We start from the raw sequence: 26,314 nt of genomic DNA on the forward strand, positions 1-26,314 counted from the left end.
TTTGACCTCAGCCATAGAAACTTTTTACTACCATCTCTTCCTCAAACTATAGAAAACATCTCCAGAGGCAAGGGAAACAAAAGCAAAAATGAACTATTGGGATCTCATTAAGATAAAAACCTTCTGCACTGTGAAGGAAACAATCAACAAAACTAAAAGGCAACGTACATAATGGCAGAAGATATTTTCAAATGACATATTGGCTAAAGGGATAGTATCTAAAATCTATAAAGAACTTATCAAACTCAACACCCAAAAACAAATTAAAAATGGGCTGAAAACATAAAGATGCTAATTAAAAATGGGAAGAAAACATAAAGATTCTCAACATCATTCATAATCAGGGAAATACAAATCAAAACCACAATGAGATACCACCTCACACCTGTCAGAATGGCTAAAATTAACAACGCAGAAAATAACAGATGTTGGTGAATATGCAAAGAAAGGGGAACCCTCTTACACTGTTGGTGGGAATGCAAATGGGTGCAGCTACGCAGGAAAACAGTATGGAGTTCCTCAAAAAATTGAAAATAGAACCATTTACCACCCAGCAATAGTACTACTAGGTATTTACCCAAATAATACAAAAATGCTGATTTGCAAGGGCACATGAACCCTGATGTTTATAGCAGCACTATCAACAGTAGCCAAATTATGGAAAGAGCCCATATGTCCATTGACTGATGAATGGATAAAGAAGATGTGGTGAATTTCTATATATATATATATATATATATATATACACATATATATATATATATACATACACATACACATATATATATAATGGAATGTTACTCAGCCATCAAAAAGAATGAAATCTTGCCAATTGCAACTATGTGGATGGAACTAGAGTATTATGGTAAGTAAAATATGTTAGAGAAAGACAAATACCATAGGACTTCACTCATATGAGGAATTTAAGAAACAAAACAGATGAACATAAAGGAAGGGAAGTAAAAATAAAATAAAACCAGTGAGGGACTTAAGCCATAAGAGCCTCAAACTACAGAAAACAAAGAGTTGCTGGAGGTGAGTTGGGTGGGGAGATAGGCTAAATGGGTGATGGGTATAAAGAGGGTACTTGTTGGGATGAGCCCTGGGTGTTATATGTAAGTGATAAATCACTAAATCTACCCCGGAAACCAATATTAAACTATATGTTAACTAACTTGAATTTACATAAAATCTTGGAAGAAAAAATATATATATATAAAGTTAAATAAATTAAGAATAAATAAATAAAATACCTGTTGCTTATTTTTCTGTTTCTTTTTTTAATTTTTTTTAATGTTTATTTATTTTTTTGAGACATATACAGAGCATGAGCAGGAGAGGGCAGAAAGAGAGGGAGATACAGAACTCGAAGCAGGCTCCAGGCTCTGAGCTGTCAGCATAGAGCCATATGCAGAGCTTGAACTCAAGGACCACGAGATCATGACCTGAGCTGAAGTCAGACTCTCAACTGACAGAGCCTACCAGGTGCCCCCATTTTCATTTTTTCAATGATATTTTCATTTGATATAAAATTCTGGGTGGGTAATTATCTTTTATTTTTTCCACAATTTAAAGATGGCATTCCAGGGGCTCCTGGGTGGCGCAGTCGGTTAAGCGTCCGACTTCAGCCAGGTCACGATCTCGCCGTCCGTGAGTTCGAGCCCCGCGTCAGGCTCTGGGCTGATGGCTCAGAGCCTGGAGCCTGTTTCCGATTCTGTGTCTCCCTCTCTCTCTGCCCCTCCCCCGTTCATGCTCTGTCTCTCTCTGTCCCAAAAATAAATAAACGTTGAAAAAAAAAAAATTAAAAAAAAAAAAAAAAGATGGCATTCCATTTTCTTTTGCTTTCCATTGTTTCCAAAGACAAGTCAGTCATAACTTGCATCATTGTTTTTTTTCCACATGTGAAGTGTCTATTTTCTGTGCTTTCTTAGTGGTTTTAGGCTTGTTTTTTAGCAGTTGGGCTATGATAAATCTATGTGTTGTTTTCTTTATGCTGCTTGAGACCTGCTGAAGTTCTTTGATCTGAGAAGTAGCATTTTTTAATTATATTTTACAAATTGTCAGATTTTATTTGTGTGATATTTCTTTCTATTCTTATCTCAAGATTCCAGTTACAGTGTATGTTAAATCATTGATGTTGCCCTTAGCCTTTGTTCATTTTTTCCTTCATTTTTTTCTCTGTTCCTCAGACTGAATAATTTCTATTAATCTTTCTTCAAATCCTCAGACACTTTCTTCTACCATCTCTAATATGCTGTTAAACACATCTAGTGACATTTTAATTCCAGTGTGTTTCACTTCACAATTTTGATTTGAGTCTTTTTAATAGTTCCTAATTTTCTCCTGAGATATCTGTTTACTCAATAAGACCAAACATTACATTAATTTGTTGACTCTATTTTAATTCTTTAAACGTATTAGCTTCTTTAAAGTTTTTGTTAAATCCAGCATCTGCATCATCACAGTGTTAGTATCCCTTGAATGTTCTTTTTTCTGAGTATGTGTTATATTTCTGATCGTGTACTAGCTATTGTGGATGATATATTATAGAGACTCTAGATTCTATCATCTCTCTGAAGAATGTTGAGTTTCCTAATAGACAGTACAATTATTGGATGATCATTAACATTATGTAGTCTTGTTTTTATGTTTTGTGAAGGTCAATCTGTAGAAATTTCAGTATTCCTCAAACCCTTCAAATTTGGTAGGTTTCAAACTCTGAAGGGTGGATTTCTTCAAGTCTTGATTTTAGGCTTTGTTAAGGTAGACATAGAGAATGATTTACTCTATAGTGTGGTCCGTAGTTGAACGGTTACATCTATTTGTGTCTCTGTCCAATGCCTTTGGTCTTAATGAGGTGTTAATGATGTCTCTCCATTTGGGCTGGGCCATACCCCCAAATTTGCCTGTTCTGATTAAATTCTAGGAACTCAGTTCCATTCTCAACCCAGAAGAAACTGTTTTCTGATAAGCCAGCCTGCATATGTGTAGTCCAATTCATAAAGGACTCGGACTGTCCTTGCACAATTTTCTTTTCCAGCCACATCAGTTGTCCCAAGCTCCAATCTTATCTCAGCAGGGTGAATCTGCCCTTCTTGGTTTCTAGGTTCATGCACTACAGATACAAAACTTGGTCAGGGAACATATGGAACCTCTCTGTGAGTTTCATTCTTCCAGAGGTCACAGAATTGTGCCTCTGTTGTCAACACTTGCACAGTGACTAGCTCAGAGAGAGTGCTAAATGTTTATACTTTGAGTGTGTAAGAAAAAAGTTTATCTTATATATTTTGCCCAGCTTTATGATTATTTGCTGTAAGATAGTTAGTCCAGTACCAATAACTCTATAATATCCAGGATTTGAAGTCTTTTTATTGAGCTCTTACTCTCAATTGCATTTCATCCCACGTGGATGTTTTCTTTTCTCTTCTCCACTGACATGGAAATGAAATTCAGACACTTTTACTTGAGTTTTCCAAAAATAAGACATGATATTTGTATTTGTTATAGAATTTACTGAATTTGGGAGAAGAGAGAAGAATTTACATCACATAAATGCAAGTGACTTTAAATTACTTATTAGGCATTCCTGTGATTTAATTCATTTTTGGTCACTGCAAAATTTTGCCTAATCATCTTTCTGTCTAGTTTTCGGGCTATTTATACATGGCTGACCTGTTTCCTTCTACCTTCATTCCCTCTTCTTCCTCTACTCTCCCACTTCCAAAAGTCTCATCATCCTTTTTTTATGCATAGACGTTTATCTTTTAGTTTTATTTTGATATTTATTTTCAAAGTAAACCTCAGGGTCTCATTTTCCACATCAAAGGAGCTTAATTTCCTAAATAACATTCCTTCCCTAAGAAGAATTTTGGTGCTGGTTGATAAAATAATTATATCTATAAATGCATATTTGCAGAGATTAAAAATATGAATATTCAAAAATATTATGTAGGTATCAACTTAACTCATTCATTTATCTGACAGGCATTTATTGAAGGCTGTCAATATTTCATGTGCTGAGATTAAAAACACTGAAAATGTGGGATGCCTGGGTGGCTCAGTTAAGCATCTGACTTCAGCTCACATCATGATCTTGCTGTTCATGAGTTCAAGCCCCGTGTCAGGCTCTGTGCTGACAGTTCAAAGCCTGGAGCCTGCTTCAGGTTTTGTGTTTTCCTCTTTCTCTCTGCCCCTCCCCTGCTTGTGCTCTGTCTCTCTGTCTCACAAAAATAAATAAGCATTAAAGTAAAATTAAATTAATTAAATTAAATCAAAGGACTGAAAATGTGGGGCACCTGGGTGCTCAGTCGGTTAAGGGTCTGACTCTTGATTTCGGCTCAGGTCATGATTTAATGGACAAGAGATCGAGTCCCATGCCAGGTTCTGCACTGACTGCGGAGCCTGCTAGTGACTCTGTCTCTCTTTCAGCCCCTCCCTCCCCTCTTTCTCTCTCTCTCAAAATAGATAAACATTTTTTAAAAAGACTGAAATGCATGGTATATCTTCCCCATGAACTTCCCATTCAAATCTGGATGTTAAATCAACAGAAAACAATTTATCAGCTTCTATGCCTGACTTATACAATATGGTTTGCTATGGAAACATAGAGAAGATAGTAACTCAGACAATAAGAAAGCTGGTGATCGATTTTCTAGAGGGCAAAATGATCTAAGCTCAAAATCTCTCTCTCTGAAGCTTTCCTTGAGTCTGATTACATAGCTATGGTATTGACTATCCTCCCTCTCTCTGTTTTTCTTTGTAATTTCAATCCCATTAATATATAAGCCTCTACCACTAGAGAGCAAGCTCTAGATGTTAGTCCTGTGTCTCAGCATTGACATAGTATCTAGCACGCAGTAAGTGCTCAAAAAGCATACTTGGAATGAATAAATAAATTAATGTGTGTCTTGCAATGTGTGTCCTTTGATGCTTAAAATGCAGATTTATTTGGCTGTTGATTTTTGGTAAATGATTCATGTCCTCAAAACATAATCTTTTATTAATTTTTTATGTGATTCTCCCAAGAATCAAACATATTTTCTTTGCTTTTCTTAATATTTGTATAGACAAAATTGTGGTCTTAATTTCTGTGCATTCTTTTATATAGAAATAGGCAGGTTTTGTTTTCAACTCTGTTATGGAGATGATTTGAGGAAAATGCTTCCTTTTCTGTACTGTTGTTTGCTTTCCCTCAATAAAGCCAGTGTTGTTAGGTCTTTGAGGATTCCTCTCATTGATATATTCAGAAGATAGATTATACGTCTCCTTGATTGACTTCATACTTATAATTGCAGCAGCAGGAGAAAAAAAAAAGATATTTTTAGGTGTGTTAGAAAGAAGTTTCAAAGCACCTCAGGCTGAGCAGACAGGCCAAGACAACACGCTTTCCTGATGTTCAAGACAATCTGTTCTTGCCTTCTCCCCACTCTGCTTAAAGCTCATGCACCCCTACATTTCAAGAAGAAACCTCAACCCTGATGGACTCATACTTAGATAAGTAAATAAGGTGACAAGAAAGCTTTTAATTTTGGAAGTTATGATAGTGAGGGTGCACTGTCTCCTTCTGCAACAACAAATTAATGTTTAATTGTTCAGAATCTGTTGGGGCAACTGGATATCTTGAAAGATTTATAATGATATAGAATCGTCAGCAGGAGGAAACACCAGGACTCATTAGTTAGTTCCCCAACTTCTAGGCAGGACTGGATCCAAGCCTACCCCAACATATGGATAGCCTTAGGAAAGAAGACTTCTCAGATCATTTTCATACCTAGTCTAGTGCCTTGAAATGTTGTGTTGTTAAAAGAATGTTCTATAGGAAGGCATAAGATCTGACTTCTATTTTTTAAAACAGTTATTTGCTCTATGACATTATGCTTATAAAATCTACCTGATTTGCTTTTTATCTGTAAGATAACACTGATGAGATACAAGTATGTGAAAAATTCCCTTGAAAGAAAGTGAGTCAGGAAGAATGATGTCGCTTTCTAGTTTTGTAAAAAAATAACTCTGGAAATTGTAAACTACAAATAGCATATTCTTTTAATATTAGGATATCATGGTAATTCATTGATTTCATTTTCATATTCCTTCTTGGGGTTGATATTCAAAGTTTTTTATGTAAAAAAATGAATTTTAAAATTAAAAACTAGTTTTGAATTGTAAATAATATTCTCTTTCCTTTGCTAACAGGAGCCATTACACATCTGGGCATCTAGAAGGAGGAGGAATGCCTTGAAACTTTTAGATTAAAGAAAACAATTAAATAATTCTTATTGGTATCTGATCCAGGAATAGAAGGAAATACTTTTTTTCAAGGAAACAAAATTAACTCTTCTAATTATTAAGGTAATATTTGATATACTGTAACTCTCAGTGCTGACCTTGGGTTTTGAGAATTCAGGATGACCGCTATATATCCTTGCTCTATGGACCTGTGTTTCTTCTTCATAGAATAGCATGGGATGCTTGCTACGGATCATATAACTTACTACCATCCCAGTCTTTCAGGGTCAAAAATCTCTAAGAATGGGATTTGGGAAGCTGCATTTGTCACAAACACCTCAGGTAGTACTCTTAGTAACAATCTCAGGTGGTACCCTTGCAGTATCATTACAGCTCGTTCAGAGACCACATTTGGAAAATACTGTATTTAGATGGTGTGAGTAAGAAAGAGATGTTAATCTTTTGCAGCTATAGTATGAATTACGTACAATATAATGAATACATTCAAGGGATCCAGTCACCCTGTGATGCCTCACACTGTTTTGCTCTTCTATGACATCTTGTCCCTGACATTTCTATTTACTAATTACATTTCTTGACATTTATATTTTGGTTGTATCTATCAAGCTGCCATTTATGCTCATTTTTCTTCCCTTCGAAACAAGGGAGGCCCCTTCAGAAGGATGTAAATCTTTAGGAATGATCTTTGTGGTACAGTGCAATAAAGACCACAAATTTTCCTCTCTCTCCTGTACCCATGGCCATCATAGGGCTCTTCCACACCGAGTCTGCACTTGGCTATTTCCCTTGCTTTAGCCAGTGGGACAGTGACAAACGTGACCCAAGCAAGGACTTGAAAAGTGCTTATATTCTTGCCGCTATTGGAATCCCATGAGCACCATGTGAAATGTCGGAGATAGTCAACTGTGGAATGAGAACCATGTGGCCCTGTGACCCCTGTTACTCTTTACCTATAGCTTCCAAATACGACACATGTGAATAAGGCCATGTAGATCACCTAGCTGCTAGGAGATCCATAAACAAAGTTGTTTTGTATATTTAGGGTAAAACTGCATTACTGTGGCATTAGATTCATTCATTAATTGATTTAAATAATTAAGAGGTTAAAATAATGAAAGTTGCAAGACATGAGTTATTAAGGTGTTTTCAAAAACCAGAAACCTTGGTTTCTCTTGGCTTCTGGTTGTGTAATATTTTGAAAACCTGCTGTGATTGTATTCATAATTAAATAATTTATATATTTAAATTAAATAATTGATCATTCCATTGCAAAATTTCTAAACCTCCAACCAGGGAATACGAATGCCTGCAAAACAAATGAAGTGTATGACAAAGACACCTAGTCTTGAATATTTCCTTAAATATCTACGTAATAAGTTTATGCATAGTTTATATGAGATGAACACATTGGAAAATGAGCACATACATGGTTAAAATGCACATATATGGTTCTAAACGTGTTAAAGGATATAATTACTAGGACAATTCAAGATAGGAAGTTTTCTATAGTGCATAAATATTATATATCTCAAAACTTTAAAAATTGTACAGTAGATATTACACCATTGCCAACACCTAAATTTAATCGTAAAAACGATGTAACCTCCCTGAACGTACCTCTCAATGCTGAAATTATTGTGCTTTGCAAATTAGACCCTTGGCATTTAGTTTAGTGAAGCAGTTATAAATGCAGGTACCTAAAATGCCTAACGTTCAAATAGGGAATTCTTAGGTATTTTGGAACATTAGTTAATTTTGCATAAATGTTTGTGCATGTATATGTGTGCATTGATATATCAGACATTATTAATAATTGGGAATATTTATTTTACTTACTGATCATGCAGCAGAAGGAGAAAAAAATGCAGTTTTAGGTATTGAGAAAAAAAGTGGCAAAGCACTCTGGCTGAGCATACCTGAGTTTACATATCTATTTCAGTGTATAGCTCTCATACCATAAATGAAACCATACATATGGGAGTTGGCCTCTCTTTAGTACTTACTGAAAAACTTAACAGTCTATAAACATTTCTTACATTGACTAGAGTTTGTCTAGCTTCTAAGATATATGTCAAACCCACACCCTTTTATGTAACGCTTCTACCCTAAATCCCATGGAAATAGTGAGTATGGATAGTAATAAATTACTATGGAAATGTATGGAAACAAACTGTAGAACAACTATTACCTCTAGTTACCAAAGAAAAGTACTACAATAACTTTTCTTTTAAAAATAAATCAACTCCCTCTCTGGCTCCATAAAATGTTAGTTCACACTGGGACATGTGGACACCTGTTTATTTACAAAGCCTTCAGTCATGGAGACATAGATTTAGAGAGTTGAGACAAGAATAAAATAAACTGGATGGCCTCCTTTTAAATCCAACTGTGACTTTCATCTCTGTCACAAAATAAGCACAACATTTGGCAAGATTGGAAACCTCAACTCCAGTCAGGTCCAAGTTGGCATGGAATCACCTTGACAGGCTCCCAGATCAGCAAGAACTCTCAGCTCTGAAAAGGCTCTTTTTGCTAAATTTAACTTTGCCTGTGTAAAATGAATTAGCCATTCCTAAGGAGAAGAAATAGCTTTAAGACTGAGGAGAGGGGGCATCAGACTCAGTCAGCCCATCAGGTACCTAAGATATCCAAGATTGGTAATAACAACCTGCACAAGAGAAATACAGAGTGTATACAAATTAGGATATGCCTGCACATTTGGAAAGATAAATGATTTATTCTGCTTTGCTTTCCCTGTAAGAGTGTATCATTTCCATTTTCTTTGGAGGCAGCTGGGCCCAACAGAAAGAGTAAGAAAGATGGATAATTATGCTGTGTCTTGATGTTAGCAATACAATAATGGGTCTGAAGGCTATTTGCAATGTTAGGTTTTATGATTGGGGAGAACTCCAACCCTCTTCTGCTTAAATTAAATGTTTTTCATAAAATAGAACCCAAAGAAATACATGTAATAAAACAGTGGTAGTGCTGGCAGGGCTGAGTCATGCACACAGCATGAACTTTGAAGTCAAGGATTTTTCGTTTTTATTTAGGTTCACGATTTGCACTGAGGGCTGTATCTTTTCCCATGTCACACAAAACATGTTGGCAAAACCTTGATGAGATGCTATAGCATAAGCGTAGTTATTTTCGGAATCGCTTTGGCTCATGTCACTGTAGAGTCAACCAGCTGTCAAGCATCCTAAGAAAGTTACTTAAACTAAAGAGTGCCTTAGTAAATTAAATATTGATGAAAAAGAATTCTTAATCTCCTTCTGCCTCTGGACATACATTTGCTTAATTTTGGCTTAATTTACTTAAATTCTCAGTCCCCCTTTCTTTATTAGATAGTAGAAACTGAGAAGTTTATTATCCTGCCGGAGACAGAATTCTGTGCCACATGATGTAACTAGTTCCCCTTTTCTGGACAAGGATGGCTCATTATATGCTCCTTGCTTTAATATCTTTAATCAGTCTATATTGATGGAAATTTTCCGAGGCTTCATTTCTGTGTCAAGGCAGCATAAAACACTGTTTTGCTCAGTTGAAAATGCTGTGGCATTCTACAGTGAGTCTTATGTGTTTTGCTGGCTGGCATTTTCCTCTTGTTCATTTTACTCTTCAGAACGCAACAGACAGAACCTTAGGGAGCATCTGTTCAAAGTTGTTCATTTTGCAATTGAGAGATTTAAACCCCTACACAGCAGAGAAACTTAACCCTACTCACACAGCTAAAAATCAAACCAGCAATTGGGGTTACTGGTTCCTGTTTTTTGTTTTTGTTTTTTTTTCCCCCCTCTGATAAACATGTTCCCTGGAAACTCCCGGGGCTTTTTGGAGTCCTTTTCTATTTCCACATCAAAAAGTAGAGGCCTGTCCTATTTATCATCCCTTGACCATACATGAAACTTTCTGCTAAAAAGATTAAGCGTTAAAGAATGCTAAATACCTAATACAGGCATCTCCAGGCTTATCACTTTTCAGAAGGTGACTTAGACCCTGAATGCTTATATTTTTACATTTCTTTTCATTTTATATTTTTCATCTTTTTTATTTGAGAGGACTACCCCAAAAGAAGAAGAGTAGAGGAAAAACAGGAAGCATGAATATTCAATGTTATAATTTTTAAGGAAACATTTAAATTCGTCTTAAAAGTTCATTTTTAATTTTCTTTTTTTGGAAAAAATCATTTTTCAAAAATTCAATTCATTTTAAAATCAAGGAAAACAACTGTTCAAAATATGTAATAAAATATATATCCTCCTGGAAGTTTCCATTCTATAAGGATATAGCTCTCCCAAAAGACTGGAAGTTCCCTTGAAACTATAAAATAGTCTAGTAATTATTCCCATTATCTCCAGTTTTTATATTCCTATGAATAAGAAAGCCTCAAAATCAATTTTTCCTGCACTATTAAATTCTAACTTTGTTAGCCCTTGCGTCATAAAATCATTAGCTAGCAAAAGCCTCTCTACTTTGAATATCCGAGCCCCCAAAAGATCGGAAATGCCAATGAAGTATGGGCTCTGGGATGTGCTATTTCTAATGTATGCTTACTAATCAGCACAGACTTCCAAAAGACTCTGGACTTTTGTCAAGAATGAATACAGGTGGTGGACTGCTGAGGTGGCTCAGCCGCTTAAGCGGGGACTTCAGCTAGGGGCATGATTTCGTGGTTTGTGGGTTCGTGAGTTCGAGCCTCCGCGTAGGGCTCTCTGCTGTCAGCGTAGAGCCCATTTTTGGATACTCTGTCTCCCTCTCTTTCTGCCCTCCCCCACTCACTCTTTCTCTCTCTCTCTCAAAAATATATAAACAGATAAAAATACGTATTAAAAAAATATTGAGTATAAGTGGTACTTGTGGGCATGGGTGATACTTGCACCGCGGGCCAGATCCCACTGCAGGATCTGATCCAGACATGGATTTCTTATGGATTTTAAGTCGCATGAATGATTTGTGTCAAGTATTTCAGGGTACGGAGGAATTTCTTTCATTCCTCAAAACGGTATTATGTGTGATGTCAAACATCATGATTTTGACAGCCAGTGAGGCCTGAGTTTCAATCCTTAACTTTAGTCTTTATTAAAAGTGAGGTTTTGAAAAAGTTACTTTATCTGAAAAACTTTCATGTTCCTTCCCTGTCAGAAAAGGCATAATAATAGGTTGGCTAGCAGAATGGTCGTGAGCAATGACCCAACACAGGCAAATGGCTCATCCTGACACCTGCTTCAGAGAATGTAATTCACAAAATCAGGCAACTGTCACTCTGCTTCTAGGAAAATTCATGTGTGTAGATTTGGAAGGTATTGCCCTGATCACAGTTCTTTTGGTTTACACAAGTTTAAACTGCCAGGCCCTAGTCTCTTTTTTTTTTTTTTTGTATGTATGTTTTGGGGTTTCCAATCCCGATATGCCTTCCTCCCCCTTCTCTTTTCGCACGCTCTAGTCTTCAGAACCAATTCTCAATCCACCTGGAAGAAACTTTGCTTCTCAGCTTTGCCTTCTTATCGGGCCTTTGCTTGGATTGGAATTGGGAATTTTCAGAAGGCTTACACATTGTACTTGCTCTTCAGCCATGGCACATTTTCCCTGGACAAGGCTAGATTGTCACTCTCAGGACCATAAACGGTAGACTCAGTGATAAGCAACAAGCTAAGCTTAAAGAGGAAACACTAACACATGTGATAGAAAGAGTCAGATTTACTGGAAGTATTACGCCTGCATTTTAGGTGAGCACTGAACAATCAACAGCTGAGGGAAATGTTCTTTTTCTGTGCTGTTCAATGTGATAGCTTTGGCTATTAAGTCCTTGGCTATAACGTGTACTTATTACACACTGGAAACGTAGCTAGTGCAACTGAAAACTAAATTCTAGATGTGATTGTAGTTTATAATTTATTAATGTTTAAATTCAGAGAGCTCGGGGCGCCTGGGTGGCGCAGTCGGTTAAGCGTCCGACTTCAGCCAGGTCACGATCTCGCGGTCCGTGAGTTCGAGCCCCGCATCAGGCTCTGGGCTGATGGCTCAGAGCCTGGAGCCTGTTTCCGATTCTGTGTCTCCCTCTCTCTCTGCCCCTCCCCCGTTCGTGCTCTGTCTCTCTCTGTCCCAAAAATAAATAAACGTTGAAAAAAAAAAATAAAAAAAAAAAATAAATTCAGAGAGCTCTATGTGGCTAATATTGAACTGAACTAAACATTGCAATTCTAGACTGTATAGTTTTACAATAACCATATTGTTTTTTAAAACTTTAAAAGACTTGTAATTTAAAATGTTATGTTCTGGTCCAGAGCTAAGAATTAAGACAAAATTCAATATAAGATCTAGCAATAAGAATATAAGTATTATTTTAAGGGTTTTTTTTTATAATTCATATCTCTTTTTCTTTCTTCATCTGAACTTTTCTTTGTTTGAAAATAAAACTATCTCTTGCCTCTTGCTTTTTTCTTCTCTTCTGCTTCCCGTCCAGGATGCTACTTTCTGCAGTAGTGAAGGAAGTGAGAACCTCTAATTCAGGCATTTCAAGTAGCATCCGTAAGAAAAAAAAAAGTACATAATAACCAGGCCACATGAATTATGTAGTCCATAAGCCAAATTAAACTGGATAATTGTCTAAGTGTAAAGGGTCAGAGCTAATAAACTGAACATAATCTCCTGTGTTCTATCCCTAAAGAAAATTAAATTTTGATGATCCCGAGAGCTCACCATTCAGGAATGTCAGTCTAACTAATCACATAAATGACAGTTGAATCCCAGAATTGAGTTAAAAGTTAAATGTCCTTTGCAATCACTGCTCAAGTCCAGAGTGTGCTAGTTGCTTCAGGCAAGCTGTTAGGAATATCAGAATATTGACAGGTTAGCACAAGATGTAAGGGGAAGCTTTGAGATTTGCAAAATTAGTCCCCGCTGAATGCTTTAGCGAGTCACGTCTTTGCAGAACATTACACAGTAAGTATGTTAGACACTTCAGAATTTATATTTTCAGTCTCTAATACAAGTTTCAGGGAACATCCTTCTCCCCTGGGGAAACTGTGTCAAAGACTTCAGACACTCGTTCAGAGATAGACTCGTAAAGCTCCCATTTTCTCTGCGCAGAGGTGAGAGAGCATTCAGATGAGAGAAGACAGACAGACAGACAGAGACAGAGAGAGAAAAAGGCATTGCAGGGTTATTTCTAGGTAGTCTGGACATTGCTGCGGGGCACCTCTGCCTCCCATACTTCAGTACATCAGAGGGCTTTGGATTGTTCAGGTTGGGAAGAAGGACATTCATAATAATAATAACAATAATAATAATAATAAAAGTTCCAAGAATTGGTTATTGCTGTTTTTCAACAAATCTCTGACTAACTTGGATAATGTTTTCTGGTGCTGTGGGTTTATGTGTTTAAGAGCAGATGCCTGGGGCGCCTGGGTGGCTCAGTCGGTTGGGCATCTAACTTCAGCTGAGGTCATGATCTCACGGTTTGTGGGCATGGTTCGTGGGTTCGAGCCCTGCATCGGGCTCTGTGCTGACAGCTCAGAGCCTGGAGCCTGTTTAGGATTCTGTTTCTCCCTCTCTCTTTGCCCATCCTCTGCTCCCGCTCTGTCTCTGTCTCAAAAATAAACAATAAAAAAATTTTTAAAAAGAAGAAGAAGAAGAAGAAGAAGAGCAGATACCAGATGGTATATTGTCACTGGGTTCTATCAGGAGAGTTAATTGAAAAGGAGAAAAGTAATTGGTTGATAGATTATAGAAAGAAAGGTGTTTATAGCAAGAATACATAAAACAGGGGCATCTGGGTGGCTCAGTCAGTTAAGTGTCTGACTCTTGATTTCAGCTCAAGCCATGATCTCCAGGTTCATGAGTTGGAGCCCCATGTTGGGCTCTCTGCTGATAGCACAAGGCCGGCCTGGGATTTTCTCTCTCTGTCTTTGTCTCTGTCTCTGTCTCTGTCTCTCACTCTGCCCCTCCCTTGCTTGTGCTCTCTCTCTCTCTCTCTCTCAAAAATAAAATAAATAAATTTGAAAAAAGAATACATAAAAAAGAGAGACTGACAACAAATCCAAAATAATCCTTTCATAAATGATGTAAATTGTACAAATTTAGATTGATACAGCTATCTAAATGTAGTCTCATAAAGTTACAAATTAAAAGCACAAACAGCAAAAGTTACAGATAAGGAAGCACAATGAGAGAAAAGAGTTGAAAATGTAATTAGTGAAGCAGACACTCTGCTTTGCCTTGGAATTGGTGACTGTTTTGGATTTGAGTGCTAATCGAGAAAAATATTTTTAAAATATAAAAATATACTGCATGATAAACAGGTACCTACTTCTTGTTAGCAGGTGATTGGAGGCATTGGCTTGGGAGAAGGAAAAGCCTCTGCAGGGCAAGATAAGCAAAGGGGTGTCTAGTAAGCCCCCAGGCCCATCAGAGCACCGGACGAGTAGATGTGCTCTGCACAATGTCCCTCCGTTAGCTGTAGTTGGAGAGCGGCCGTTAGCAAACAAAAAACTTGAGGGAAAAGGAACTAGACAATCAAATAACACATCATAGTGTCTCAAATAATTAGGGCAATCTAAAAAAAAATATATGTAAAATGACTATGGGAAAGAAATAGGAGCCTCATATACTCTTCAACTCAATGTACATATTGTTTGATGAAGACTGTATTGTTCCACAGAAAAACATATTTGGTAGGAAAGAATGTTTTAAAAGTCAATTATAGTTATCATGGAGAGTTTTTTTTTTCATATTTCTAGGAGAGTTGTTTTTTTTTTTCTGAATTCTTCCTTTCCTTTCATTTGAATATATATGAACTGTTTACCCTCTGCATCAAGAACTCTCTAATGTTTGATTAAAACATATTTTATAGAAATCAGTTCACCATCCTACTTTAAGCAATGAGAAAGCTTTTCTAAGTTTCTTGCTTTAAATAGAGAAAAGCCCACAACAGAGGATGTCCTCACTGTAATTTCCTACAAATCTTTTCTAGAAGAACATAACTGTATTCCTTCTAGTAATTTAGTAATTCTTTACTTCTTTCAGTAATTTCTACTTGGGTTTGTGAGTTGGAGTAGAAATGGGCAAATAATATTCACATTTTGGTTCAAGAGAACAAAACTTGCCTTTCAAAGCATAGTGGTCAGAAAGCTGAACTCCGTATCGGAGTAAATACAGACTTCCCTGGGTCCAAACTGGCTCGTCCAGGTCTGCACTTGGGAGAGTAAGCAGGTTATTTAAACTGTGCCACAGATGCCTCATTTTCATTTGGGGGAGGGATGAGATGAGCACCCATTAACTAAAATTACAATGCACATTCAATGAATTAGTATTTCTAAAGTCTTTTGCTAAGTTCCTGGCACATAGTATCTGATATGTAACTATTTGTTATTTTTTTAAACTATTCTTTTCTTTCTTTCTTTTTAAATAAGATATTTACCTAGATAAAATATCTGGCTAGGAAAGCACATTTGAACTTGACTTTTATAATATGTAGCTCCCAACTATACCTTCTATGTGCCTAGAACAATAATCTAAATCATTTAACCAAAGTACAAAATTAAGTACGATACCTACTTGCAACCTTCCCAGCCTTTATAGGTCTGAGCCTACTGAAGTAGACTGGCCTGAACCAGATGCTTTAGAACATTTAGTTGTTTTCTTTTTCTCTTTAAAACCACTGACACTTGTAACATTGAGACTCACTACTGATCACTAAAGTAAATGTAATTAATGATTACAATGATATTCCCTGTTAATAATGTACTCTTTTATCCAGGTCCCAAATTTGTCCACTGTTTTCTTTTAATAGTTTCCTGAAACAAGTGATATCATGTGCATGAAAAACAAAAATACCTGGAGCTGGAATATTTCTTCTAAAGTCAGACTTTGATTTAACATACTGCTTTTGTCAAACAGTACTAAATGTATAGTGTCTATCATTACAATTTACATTACCTCAAGCTTTTGCCCTGAAGCAGTGATCAACTGATCACAGACAATGTGAAATTAATTCTGGCTTTTAAAAGCCATTGTAGAGGAAGTGTTATATTTGCTCATGTAGTTTTCTTGCCCTGTATACTTATAAGCAATTTTACTAATTGAGATCTAAACTCATTTAACTTACAAAGCATGGCACACAGTAGAGACACAGTTCTAAATATCAAGTCACATCATTCTTCTTTCTGAGATGCACTATATTTAGAGCAATTTCTTTTTCTTTTTTAAAGTAATACTTGGACAGCCAAAGCATTTGAGTTTTCATTGAGACCTGAAGATACAGCACTGTTTAGTACATGAATGGGGAAACATTGTCATTATTCTCAAAAAAAAATCACTGCCTTGTCCTAAATTCACTCAGTTTTCAGGAAGTTTATTGTCCATCTTTATTCCCTCTCATTAAGAGCAATATATTTAACAATGCCCATCTATGAAAGACAGAATTTAGTTTTACAACCTTGCTCAGGCCATTAACTATTATAATCTATGAGTAACTCTTTTTCACAAGATTTCAAAGAACACGTTTTCTGATATTCCTCTTCAGCTTAGTTTCATTCAGGATATTCCTATTCTATAAAGTATGAGTATAATAAAATGAAAGAGAAAAACTTTGAGAAAGAGAAGATGATATGAAAGAATGATGCCTCCATTGATGACAAAAAAAAATCACTGGGAAAAAACCACACACACACACAAAATAGATGGGATATTTTCAAGTTGATAATATGAAAAAGTCTAAAGGTAAGTAATTCAGGAGTGGCTAGAGCCAGGAGCACAAATACAGTGTCGAGTGCTCACTTTTAGTCTCTCAGCTATGTTTCTCTGTGAAACTTTGATCCCTGTTGAAAACAGACCAAGCATGAAAAACCTGTTGCATTAGATTATCTTTTCAAGTTTGATATATTTATTCCACCTTTGATCATGGCAACTGAGTCCCTTTCCAGGAGTTGAGCACATCTGAGGAGATCTACCTTCCCAAGCGCATTGCCTTTCCCTGGAGGCCACCTGCATCCAATAACTTCTCCACAAGGAATATAAAGGCCCTAGCTTCTTGCCTGAAGTGGCCCTTTAGAAAGTTCCAGAGCTCTGGAGGGTCAATTGAGGCATTTGTGGCTCATCCCAACTCAATCATCCTTCTGCCTAATTCTACTTCCCTCACTCCCTGGTATGGTCTGAATGTTTATGTCCCCCATGCATTTACATGTCGAAATCCTAACTCCCAAGGTGATGGTATTAGGAAGTAAAGCCTTTTGGAAGTAATTAGGTGATGAAAATGGAGCCCTCATCAATGGGATTAGTGCCCTAATGAAAGAGGCCAGAAAAAGCTCTCTTGCCCCCTTCACCATGTGAAAGTACAGCAAAACGATGCTATCTGTGAGCTAGAAGCTAGCTCTAGCACAATACCAAATATGCAAGCACTTTGATCATGGACTTTCCAGTCTTTAGAACTATGAGATATTAATTTCCGTTGTTTATTATAAGTTACCTTTGTATTGTTATACTGGCCTGAACAAACTAAAACACTCCCTTTATTTTATTGACACTGAGAATATTTTACAATAAACTTCCTGAACATTTCCCCGCTCAAAATCTGTTTCCCAGGTACACAAACCTGGGACACAGTTCTAGATTTTTGTCTTCCTGACTTGAATTTCAGCAGAAGATAACTTCCCTTTCATATTTATTTTCAAATGCAGCCCAGGAAGCTATGCTCATTATCCTGGCCTGAGCCACATGCCCATTGGAAAGCTAATCATTTTGGACAGTGGAATGACAGGATTCATCAAACCATGCATTCTCTTCTCAAGCTCCTGGAGGATGGGGGATGATTAGATGGCCCTTCCAAAGGCATGAACGGAGAGTAAAGGAGGGATTCTTTCCCCGGGGAAAATTGAGGTCGCTTACCAGAAGAAGATGAAATGAGAGGTGTGGAGGAAACAAACACAACACATATACACTACTAAAAGGGTATATATTTATTTTTAATAATTCTAATTTAAATATATTTTGTTATTATGCTCTTACATTAAAATAATGAAGTAAAAGTAAAGATAATAATAGCTAACATTTGAGTCTTAACAAAGCTCTAGTTACTATGCTATATACTTCTACATACTTTAGTTTTATTAACACATTTTATTTTAACATGATTCTAGGAGCTGGAGACTAAAATTCCCATTTTACGGGTAAGTAAACTGAGGGTCAGTGAGGTTAAATTGCCAGAATTACATAATTAGTATTTAATACTCTTTCACTACTCCTTTCTTGTCTCTATTACTAAATTAAATTTAGTTCCACAACTAAATTAAATTTCTTCATTAACATACATGAGTTTCTGTGGTGGATTATATTACCTTGCCCTGAATCATCAAGTCTCCTAGTCTGATATACTTCTTATAGAAGCTTTATGTGCATAATTGCATCCCAGAAGTGTATATGTAATTTGGCCAGTGGAATTCGTATGTCACTTCTGGGAAGGAACTTTGTCATCTAGCACATGGCTTCCTAAGTATTTTTTTTTTTTTTATCTATCTGCCATAATACCACCAATATCCCAGATAAACACTACTCCATCCGCCTGTGTTCCAGAATGAAGACAACAATTAGCAGAGCCAGAAATAGATATTTGGTATTGTTAAGAAACAAACATTTACTGATAGAGTTTTAGAATCAAAGACACGATAATAAACATCGTGCATTTTCTGGAGAGACTCCTCTGTATAACCTCCTTGTGAACTTCTGGCAATAAGTGATATTGGTGAGATGTTGGAAAACATGGCGCAAAACAAGTAAATGTCACAATTTTTTAAAAAGTAAATTCATATAACTGATAATAAATTTGACATGATAAACATATTTTATTAACACTTAGAAAAGTAAGACATGAGCATTACGAACAAGTATACACTTTAAGAACATGTGATTCTGAAGTAATTTTTTCTTTTTTATTCATGTTATTGGACTGATTGATCAAGGTAACACAATGTGCATAATATATTCGAATTTTGCATCAATATTATACAAAAACACGGACTCCCTTTTTCTAAGTGTAAATAATTCTTTTTTAGAGAGAGAGAGAAACCACAAGTGGGGGAGGGGGAGAGAGAACGGAGTACAGAAGATCTGAAGTGAGTTCTGCGCAGAAAGCAGGGTCCCACTGGGGCTTAAACTCACAACTGGGAAATGACCGGAGCTGAAGGCAGATACTTAACTAATTGAGCCACCTAGGCAGCCCCCTAAGTGTAGATAATTCTCATATCTGTTCTCATCCTGTAAAACAGATAACTATCCTTGTTACAGACGAGTTCACTGAAGCTCAGAGAAATGAAATAAATTTACCAATTTCACACCGTGAATGATTTTGCTTGAACCAAAGACACACAAGATGGAAAATAAATGCTGGCTTAACGTAGTATAGTTAAGTAAATTCATAGATGACATAAATTTTCACCCTTAGAGTACTGAGTCAGCTGAACTCAGATTTATTTAGTATGAGAACATCGTCTCTTTAACAAAGCAAAAAATTACCAAATTTCTTCTCAATGAGTGTTCTGTTTTGTGGTTTATGATTTAGAAATAGAAATTATATATTCTCTACATGTATTACTATATTTTAGTTACGTAGAAAATAGAAATGATCCCTCCCTCCAGACACATAGAATATCCTTTTTTTAAAGCTATAAACACCAGAATTAATCAAGTCTTTTTGCACTAATTAACGAGGTCACATAGATCATTTGTCACCACAGAGACGGGAATTTCTGATTCTGGAACTTAGTCCCTTTCAAGTGACAAAAAGTGACATACTTTTTAAAAAATTTTTTTAATGTTTATTTTTGAGAGAGAGAGAGCATGCAAGCAGGGGAGGGACAGAGAGAGAGGGAGACACAGAATCCAAAGCAGGCTTCAGGCTCTGAGCTGTCAGCACAGAGCCCAATGTGGGGCTTGAGCTCACAAGCTGTGAGATCATGACCTGAGCCAAAGTCTGATGCTTAACCGACTGAGCCACCCAGGCACCCCAAAGTGACATATTTTTAAGCAGTCTTTCTTCACAAACTTTCCATGTCTGTAGGAGAATCTGTTATCCTGATATTTTAGAAGTTGAAGCTGTCTGATTTCTCCTTTTTCTTCACTTCTTTTCAGTCCACCAGATGAAATATCCTTTATCTTGTCAATACTTCTTTGAAAATAACTCTTCAATTTGACCATTCCTCCCTACACATATTATAGAAATTCTACTTATACTAGGATAAGCAAACTAGTTGTTTGGGGAAAAAAACATCTCTGTAGCTTAACAAAATAAAAGTTTATTTTCTGGCCATAGTCTAATGAAGATGGGTGGCTATTCTGGAAATTTCTCTTTCAGGGGTAAATATAAGGAATGAAGTTTACATAATTTTATGTCTCTATCTAGAGGTCTTCAAAAACTGCTACATTGATGGGAGAGAGGAACAGTGTATGACCAAATGAAACATTTTATGATCAAGGCTAAAAATTATGTCTTTACTTATGCCAAATATTCCACTGCCCAGATATCTGCCACAAAGTCCAAGAATAATTGATATCTGGCCTGAGAAATTATAGTTGATTTTTTTTTCCATGGGGCACAGAAAAAGAAAACAAGTTTGCTGAGCACATGACATTACCATGGCCTCACTATCCCTAGAAATATTTACTACTTCCTGTATTCCTATGGTGCTATTATTGCCAGTTTTATTTTTTAATTGACCACCTTTTTTACAGAGATATTCCATAATAATTTATTTCCTCATCCAAACATATTGTCTGGTAACCTATTATCCATTTATGGAGTATATGAAATAAAGCATATTATGTTGACTTACTTTAACTGTTATACCTAATTATAGACAACTGAACTTAATGCATAAGCACATTACTTAACTACCATTATAATTATAATTATGGCAATATATAGGGGACAGCAATTGAAAATATATATAATTTGTTAAAAATTATAATAAAATAAAAAATAAAAAGTATTAAATTAAAAATAAAAACTTTGTTACAGAGGTGGTAATGATCCTTAGAATTATTTAAGGAATAAGTATGTCCATACTTAAGTTAGTATTCAGAGACAGATCAATATTAAAATTATCCAAAGTATCACAAATGCTCGTTTTGGATTTTCTGAATATTTTCATACCAAGGGAAGACTATATACAAATAGACCAAGTAGAATGTTGCCTACATAGTGTGACTTAAGATGTAAATAACTCATCTATCTACTAAATTATCCTTCTACCTAAACTAACTGCTATTAGCAGTAAAGTCTTTGTATTGAAATAAGATTTTGTTTCCCCAAATCAGCTTTTTTCTTCAGAAAGTTTTGTGCATGAATTCATGACCATTCATGTTTCAATTAGCCTGTTACATAAGAATATCATGCAGAGGTGTGAGGTAAGGAAATGTGAAAAGTACAGAGAACTGAAGGGAAATCCCAAGAGCATGTGACCATCCTGTGAGACTCTGGACATCCAGGCTTGAGAGTAGTGCACTTAGTTTAGGAAAATAAAAAGTGAAGATGTAAATGCAAAGAGACATTTCGCCTAATTCAGAGCTTTTTGGTATGACTGAGATTGATAATGTGTGTGTTAAGTGAATGGCTGCATTAGCATTTCCCTTTATTTTGTTCTATAGATTTTCATTTTCCTATAAAAAGATGTATACATCACATGCACACAGCCCAAACTCCACTATGTTAACATGCTAGCCTGGCTTGCTGAAAAAAGCAAGTCCATGGCAAAGGTCATACATTAATGGTTTATTGTGGGGAGGGAGCAGGGGAAGAGAGAATGAAAAGGGCAGACAATGGAAGTGAGACAGGGAAGAAGGAAAACGCAAATACTGGGAATTGTCATTGCTGAGAAATCACAGCTGGCTTCTCAGTCACTAGGAGATTCCTGAGAGGCCATAGACAACCACCTATTCCAGAAAGAGTCTATCCATGAAGCGGAAGGGTCAAAAATTGATTGGCTGCCTTCTCTCTCTCTCTCTCTCTCTTTGAGGTAGAGCACACAAGAGCAGGGGAGGGGTGGAGAGGGAGAGAATCCCAAGCAGGCTCTGCACTCTCAGTGCAAAGCCCACCATGGGGCTTGATCTCCCAGGAACCTTGAGATCATGACCTGAGCCGAGAGCTTAACTGACTGAGTCTCCCAGGTACCCTATGACTTTTTCTCTTTTAAGTCTTTCGTTGGGTCAAAGTTGGCCACTTTTCTGAGTTGTGTTATTTCTAAGATGGCCAGAACCTGTAATGTGTCCAGTATCTCAACCACCGACACTGCAGCTGCCATCAACCCACCTCAGAGTGAGCAGAGGAGGAAATGCCACCCTCCTAGTTTTGGAAGGTAAGCAAAAAGGGTGAGCTGGAAAACAAGGTGACTGTGATGGCAGCCATGGCTTTCCAACCACTGGAAGAGTGGGCTTGGTACCTGGGGCCTCTCAGGGAAAAACAAAAAAAATCTGTTGGACAACAATCCTCTATGGATTTCTTCGATTTCTCCCTCATTTTGGCCTTTGGAACAAAGACATGTTTGAGTAATATACATGCTTTGGAAACTAATGTCTCCCTAAAGATACAGACTCCAGAGTATTCGAGGGTAGTAAGTTGCTTTTTCCACTCTGGGAACATTTCGTTACATTCCAAGGTAAGAAATAATCTGTTTTTGTTTTTTTTTTCTTTTCTTTTCTTTTTTTTGGAGAGGAAGATGAGCAGATATGCCAGTAGCCATATAAAATCTTCCCATCTTCTAACCATAAGATTTTTCATCTGTGGTGCAACGTGTTGCATGTGCCCCTAAAACATCTGGCCCTCCTGGAATTGCCCTGTGGGAACGTGGCCATGAAGAACTAATGCAAGGTATTACTCTGGCTGAACCTTTTCTTCAGTGAGTAATAAGTTGTCTGTGACTTTGACCCAGGGTGTTTGTGTTCTTTTGTCAGTATGTGCATATGAATCCATAGCAGGATTGCTTACTAGTTTCCAGTCAGGGTAAAATCTTAGACCCTTAATAGCTCCTAACTCGACCAGAACCAGAGAAGCAACAAAGACCTTGGGGAAATCAGGGCTGATGTATAAACTTAGACCAATACAGTTAAACTATGGGTCCTATTGTATTAATATATGTCACATTATAATTAAGATTAAAAGAAAAATCTTGAATTCATACACTCATTTTATAATTTTTGTAATCACTTTGTGTTCACTTGGGTCTTTGTTTTCATGATTCCATCTTCTGTTACTTCATTAGGGGTCTTACTTATTCAATACTTATTTATCAAATATTTACTTTACTTTTGAAATTTGTTTTAAATGTTTAAATTCCAGTTAGTTAACATATAGTGTAGGGGCGCCTGGGTGGCTCAGTTGACTGAGTGTTCAACTCCTGATTTCAGCTCAGGTCAAGATCCCAGGTTTGTGGGATCAAGTCTCTCATTGGGCTCCTCACTGAGGAGCTCCTCCTAGAGCCTGCTTAAGATTCCCATTCTGTCCTTCTACCTCTCTCTCCTGCTTGTGCTCTCTCTCTAAAACAAACAATCAAAAAGCATATAGTAAAACATTAATTTCAGGTGTAAAGTCTAATGATTCATCACTTACATATAATACCCAGCGCTCATCACAGCAAGTGCCCTCTTTAATGCCCATCACCCATTTAGCCCATCCCCCTGCCCACCCTCCCTCCAGAAACCCTCAGTTTGTTCTTTATAATTGAGAGTTGGATTTATGGTTTGCCTTTTCCTCCATCCATGTTCATCTGTTTTGTTCCTTACATTTAAGAAACAAATATTTTCTTTAAAGATCCATGCTCTGCCTTGTGTTGTTAAAAATTGGAACACAAAAGAAACTAACAGGTATCAGTGTATAGACTGTGCATGGCATTATTCTCTTTGTTCCATATAAGAATCATTTGATTCTTAAGACTCCCATAGTAGAATTATTATTATCTGCATTTTAAGGAGGAAAAAAAGAGAAAAATAGGAATTAAGCAGATTGTCCAAGGTCACACAGCCAGCAAAGGAAAATGTCTTAATATGAACACAAGACTGCTTAGATTTAAATCTTTACACTTTTAAAAATTTTAATTCTGTCTCATTATCTTAAAATTAACAGGAGCTAATGAGATGTTTCTACAAATATCTACAATACATTTAAGTGTACATTTATTTGAAGAGATTCTGAAGTCTCAAAATTGACACCTCTTCTCACTCTTAACACTCTCCATGGGCTTCGCATCAACATGGACAACTGCATTTGTCATCCATCAGCCAATGACCTCCTCATGTGCACATTCAGTCCAAAACTCTTTTTCTAAACCTATGTATTTGATCTGTTTAAAACCCTGTGAAAAGCTCATAAGGTAAAAACCAAACCCTTAAAAAGAGTCTCTAATATTGTAAAAGGTCTTGTACTTGTCTACCTCTTTCTAGTTTCTTTCTAGCTATCCCCACAATTTTCTCACCCTTACTTTTCAAAATCTTGTGGATTTCTTTTATTGTTAGGTTTATTTTTTATTATTTGAGAGAGCAAGAGACAGCACAAGTGGGGGAGGGGCAGAGAGAGAGAGAGGGAGAGAGAGAACATCCCAAGCAGGCTCCACACCATAAGCACAGAGCCCGACATGGGCCTCGAACCCATGAACTGTGAGGTCATGACCTGAGCCGAAACCACAAGTCAGACACTCAACCAAGTGAGCCACTCAGGCACCTCAAAATCTTGTGGATTTCTAAACTGTGTTGTGTTGCCTTCTGATACAGGTTACTGTGCCAGGAAATCAATTCACTCTGTCTACACTATCCACCACTATCAACCACACATGCACACACTCTCTCTCTCACACACACATACACACAGACACACACACCTTCAGATGCTTAAATCTTATCTTCAGACTTGAATTTCAAGATCATATTGTCATAGGATCTCCCCCAGATCCACCCAAGACTAGACCAGATCTTATTATTGTGCAGCATAGTAGTATCAGTAATTTTCTTTTTTTCAGAGTACTAGCTGTTTGTAACTGAGCATGGTTGTTTCATGATTGCCATACTACAATGTAAGCTCAGGAGAGTGAGACTTTATCTTTTCTGTTAATTCTTCTATCCCTTACACTTATCACAGTCTAGACACATGAAGTAGTGCTTGAATGAATGAATGAATGAGCGAGCAAATGGTTAAAATAGGGAAAGAATGATATAACATGCAATAAGATTTCAAAGGTGAGAGATTCACTCACTCCTCACTTCACTACTTAGAGAATGTTTTATCGAAAATGTGACAATTGAAATGTATCTTTAAAAGATATGGGGAATTTTGAAGACAGAGATGGGTGAAGTACATTGCAGTTTGATCAAAGTGGTTTAGCAAGAACTAAAAGTATTGCATCAAAGTAGTGAACGATAAGTTTAGGAGTTATTAGCGGATACACACCATTTATTCTCCTCCCTTTAGAGTAATATTGAAAAGCTAATCTTAGGAAGAGAAGAAATAATAACTCTGTTGTTTAGCAACTGAGTTGAAGATGACAGTCACTAAATTAAGATTAATGCATCTGCTAGTAATTTAGAAATAGTTCTTTATTAAAATGATATTGAGCTATTAAAAACCATGAACAAGAAAACATAGAATATATGAATTGAAATAGATTCAGAGATCATTTAGTACTACTCTTTAAATGGACAGATGAGGATGTGGTCTAGCCTGATGAACGGACATGCATGAATTAGCAAAATGGGTGAGTAATAAAGACAGGATTAGAACTCAGGTCTCCCCATTGTCAGCCTAATACATTGGGGATAAAAAGCCCTGCAAGAAAAACACTTGCCAGTGGTAAGTTCATATCATACTTAGCAATAGTCATCAATAAAAATAACTGCCTACTATAACAAAAAAGTAATTAATAAATCTCAAAACATTATGTTGAACAATAGAGTCCAAACACAAAAGTATATAGACTGTATTATTCCCTTTATGAGAAGTTCTAAAACAACAAAAACAAATCTATAATGATGAAAATGAAAGTAGTGTATAGAGTTAGGCAAGGGGGATTTAACTGAGAGAGAAAGTAAAGAA

Source organism: Lynx rufus, unplaced genomic scaffold, assembly GCF_022079265.1.
Source record: "Lynx rufus isolate CCGP_SWC_20201006 ecotype Redwood Valley unplaced genomic scaffold, mLynRuf1.p SCAF_5, whole genome shotgun sequence".
NCBI classification, from domain to species: Eukaryota; Metazoa; Chordata; class Mammalia; order Carnivora; family Felidae; genus Lynx; species Lynx rufus.